The sequence below is a fragment of the Sciurus vulgaris genome, assembly GCF_902686455.1.
Source record: "Sciurus vulgaris genome assembly, chromosome: 7".
NCBI classification, from domain to species: domain Eukaryota; kingdom Metazoa; phylum Chordata; class Mammalia; order Rodentia; family Sciuridae; genus Sciurus; species Sciurus vulgaris.
In genome coordinates, this window is record NC_136467.1 from 101,555,104 (window position 1) to 101,560,078 (window position 4,975).

A 4,975-nucleotide genomic window follows, 5' to 3' on the forward strand; every position below is an offset into this window, starting at 1 on the left:
AGTTGATGATTTTCTTAGTGTTAGAACAATTTTCTTTATGAGAGCTTGTCAGCCTCACATGGCATCCATTACACTGGAAATGTGTTCATAGTCATAAACTTCTGTATCTCCGTGCTCCTAGGTCCTGAAAAATCATGCCTCATGCATGCTCCCAAGTTCTACTTTTCCCCTGATTGCAAACTGCCTGACCATCATTTTTTTTTTCTTAACCACTGAGCTATATCCCTAGCACTTTTTAAAAATCTTTTATTTTGAAACAGGGTCTAAGTTGCTGGGGCTGGTCTTGAACTTGTGATTGTGATCCTCCTTCCTCAGGCTCCCAAGTCACTGGGATTGTAGGCATGTATCCCTGCTCCTGGCTGCTTGATCTTCTTGATGTTTACTCTCTTATTCACCATCCTTTCTCAAGCACCTAAGCACATGATAGGTACACAATAAATATGTGTTGAATAAACATATGAAGAAGTCAAGTATTTACTGTATTTCAGGTTTTAAGAAAACTTGGTCCCAGATGGATTTTTCAACATAAAATGATAGCAAATTCCCAGCTTTTCCCATTAGAGCAGTTTCAGGATGTAAATTACCCAAGGAACATGTAGGGGGGACTTTAGACTACCCATACATGGATGTGGTAGGAAAAGGTTACTGTTCTGGGGAATGAAACCACATTTTAAAATCTGACTAGAAAGAATGGATCAGTTTTAGAAACAAATTCTCTATACCCTTCATTGGATATGGCACAGCAATAGTTCTTTCTGTCTAATGTACAGTCTATTTTTACACCTCCATTAAAGAAATAAAGGCTGATAAACATTTGAGCTTCAAAGACTTGCCTCATGCTATAAAATGAAATAGAGAAACTCTAAAAGTCATCAAAGTAATCACTTGGGTGAAACTTGCTTCTGTACCATTTGTAGACAGTCAAGACCACTTCTATGGTTTAATATGAATATGCTGAGGCTGCAGATAGTATCTGAGAGTCAATTGCAAGATTGATTTATTTTTAAAAAATAAGATCTCCCTTCCCTTTGGCAAGGAGAAGAAATTTCACTTATCTGTAAACCTGTCTCTGACGGTCATTAAGCCTGATGTTTCTGAGAAGGTGAGCCATGTTTACTGGCTTAAAATCACCTGAAACGTCTTTAATCTCTGTGTCTAATAAATCTCCATTCTTTGAAGATTGCACTATGAAGTAAATTTATCTGAAGTTAATTCCAAAAGAACACATTTTGGCTTGGTTCATCTTTAATGTAATAAATAACCTAAAAAGAATCTTACCCCTCCCTGCTAATGTCTTATTTTCAGATGTTACTATCTGCACATATAAGTAGAGTTCATAAAAACTATTAAAGTGGTCAGGAAAATGTTTATGTACTGGTGAAATTTAATTTAAGCTAGGACTCTGCAAACTGTCTGAATGGTGCTGTAAACCATTCAGAAATGACAATATGGCTCTTGTCCAGAAACAATGACTCTGTTCATTCCCTCTCCTTCAATGGTTACTTTGTGTTATGCACTGTAATAAATAAATAATACACAATTCATTTATAAATTATTTTTAAACTATGCATTGAATATAGATATATCAAGTATGATTCTAGATGCCGATGATGAGTAAGTCTGCCATGGCTTTTGCCTTATGCACCTTATATTGTGGGATGGAGAAAGATGAGAAAAAGAAAATATATAAAAAACATACTTCAGACTAGCCATAGTAGAACAAATCTTTATCTTCAGAGACACTGTAGAACAAATAGCTAACTTACAACAAAAATTAGGGTATCAGAAATTAATAAAATGCTATTTTTAAACTGCCAATATAAAACTTGCTATTTTTAAACTTGCCAATCTAGAACTCCTTATCCTGAAAACACAGCTTTCAAAAATTCTAGATAACTAAAGACATTTTCAGTCAATCAAAAGTTGAGCAAACTTGTAATTAGCTGACCTATTGTTATGGTTTGGATGTGAGGTGTCCCCCAAAATCTCATGTGTGAGAAAATGCAAGAAGGTTCAGAGGAGAAATGATTGAGTTGTGAGAGTCTTAACCCAATCAGTGATTAATCCCCTGATAGGGATTAACTGAGTGGTAATTGAAGTGCTAGGGTGTGGCTGGAGGTGGGAATTGGGGCATGGTTTTGGGGTATATATTTATATCTGGCAAGTGGAGTCTCTCTGCTTCCTGATCACTATGATGTGAGCTGCTTCCCTCCACCACCCTCTCCTGCCATGATGTCCAGACTCACCTTGAACCCTGAGGCATGGAGCTGGCCTTCTATGAACTAAGACCTGAAACTGTGAGCCCTCAAATTTTTTCTCCTTTGCACTTATTCTGGTCAGATAATTTAGTCACAGCAGTGAAATAACTGACTAAAACCTCTATAATATAAGAAATCCTAAAGCAATTTCTTCAGGTTGAAAGAAAATGATCCCAAAAATCTGCAGAAAGGAAAAGAGATTCCCCAGAATGGATAAATGTGAAAAAAAATTTTTATCAAAAGCAACAATAATAATCATGTCTTATGGGACTTTTACCATTTATGAGAGCAAAACATTTAAAAACAAGAGCACAGAGGCAGGAGGAGGGCAAATGGCATTAACTTGATTTTGAAGTTCTCACGTTATTGTTCACTACAATTAAAAAACCAAGATTGCCAAGATTGAATTTTTAAAAATTATCTCAAACACTTCCTGTTTGTAAGATGCACATTCACTGTAAGGGCACACATAGGGTGAAAGCAGAAGGACAGTGGAGTTCCACCACACTGACTCCGACCCTTGGATAGCTGCCAGACAAAATAGACTTTAAGACACAGCATATTACTAGAGATTAAAAGGACACTTTATAATGATAAAAGGATTCATTCGTTAGGAAGACATAATTCTAAATGTGTATGCCTCTGATAACATATCCTTAAAATATAAAAAACAAAAATTAAAAAAAAAACTAAACAAGTCTGAAATCATAGATGGAGATTTAAAAATAGTTTCCTCCATAATTGATCAAATAAAAAGATACACAAAATAGTCAGTATCTCAAACCTGCAAGATACCTGTTCTTTTTAAACCAGACCTGGCAAAATTTTGAAATTATATCAACTTTGTTGAGAGAGAACCTTGAGTCAAATATGGATATCAAACCAAAGTAAAAGTGCAGAAGTTTAATGACGGTAATATATTCTGGGTGTACCATCAGCACTATGCCAGGTCTAGAGAACTCTATAAAAGTGAACTGTGGCTCCTTTCTTCCAGGGCTCACACTTAGATGACCTAGGGATTTGCTAGTTTCTGATTCTCTGGATTGAACACAGGGCCTTGCTCATGCTAGGCAAATGCTTTACCATTGAGCTACCCACTCAGTCCTTAAATTTTTTTTTTTTTTTCCTTTTCAGATAGGGTCTTGCTAAGTTGCTGAGGCTGGCTTTGAATTCGTGATCCTCTTGTGTCAACCTCCTGAGTAGCTAGAATTATAGATGTGCCCCACGCCTAGCTAAAACCAAGGTTCATATAGCACTCCTCATGTGCAAGGAACTATGCTAAGAACTAACTTGAATTAATTTATTAAATTTCTCCAAGAATCCAATGAGGTGGATTATTATTCCTGTCTTTTACTGAGGCACTGAGAGCCTAAGTAATTTATCCAAGGTCAATACAGTTAATAAGTGGCAGAGCTGAGATTTGAACACAGGTATTAGAGTGCTGTTCTATGTTTTCTATTCCCTTTTGTCCTCTCTGATAATGAGCACTTCCTTTTTTATCATTTAGGTTGGAGTAGGAGTACTTTAGGAAAAGAAGTGAAGGAAGGGGATTCTCCCTAAGAGTATCCCTTGGGACTCCTCTTTAAACCTTCTTGAAGGCCCAACTTTTTGTTGTAGCCAGCCCACCCTACTCAGTAGAGGGCTGATCTTCAGGATGTGGTTTCTGGGCTCATATTTAACCTTCTGAGCTATGCACTCTGTCCACTTCAGGCTTCCATGTCATGTTTTGTCTTAGATGAAACAGTTGGTCCTTTTAAAGCCTCAACCCTGTAGCATGCAAGGATAGTTAACTAATAGACTTTCCTAAGTGAATTTCTGGGGAAGGCTGGAAATTGAATCTTCCTCCTGCCAGCACACCGTACCAATGACAGCATTTGCAAAACTCCCAGTAATTAGATTAATTTGCTAAATGCTACTTCAGATTCAAGGAATATTTTAAAGTTGATTTTATTTTGCTGTATGTGCTTTGTTTATTTATTATTCATTGCTATGGTTTAATTTTTCTTAATTTTACGTAAGCCTTCTCCCCAAGAAGTCTGAGGAGTATGCCCTCAACAGGAATTATTTATTCATCTTTGATTTTTGGTATGTGGATTTTTCTTTACATTTTTTCCTTCAGAACTTCTCAATTTCATCTCCATTGATATTTTTGGACCATATAACTCTTTGTCATGGGGACTGTCCATTATAGGATGGTTAGCAGTGTTCCTAGATTCTAACTGCTAGATGCCAGCATTACCCACACTCTAGTTGTGACACCAAAATGTCTCCAGAGGATGCAAACAGGGAGTTAAAAACCACTGCTTCTTTAGGCCATGGTTCACAACAGGAAGAAAGACAAGTGTAGCTGTAAAGTCTCAGATATCTCATTTCTATACAACCCAAGAGCCAACAGTACATACCGACAAGCTCCTCTCACTGGATAATTGTGAGCTTTTACTAGCCCTGGTCTTGGCACAGAGGCTTCAGAAAATATATATGGAATGAATGAAAAAAATAAATGTTGAATACATGATTTTTCTTCTAATGTCTCAAATTTGGGACAATTGGATTCTAGTAAATCAAGTACTAGCAGCTTGGTTAATTTTACAGACTTGACTGGCTTGCATTCATTCAGTAGTGTATTAATTCATTCCTTGACTTAGCAAACACTTACTGAATTCTCACTATATTTTGCCAGTCTGGCTTAAAGACTCACCCCAGAGGCCCTGGTGCTA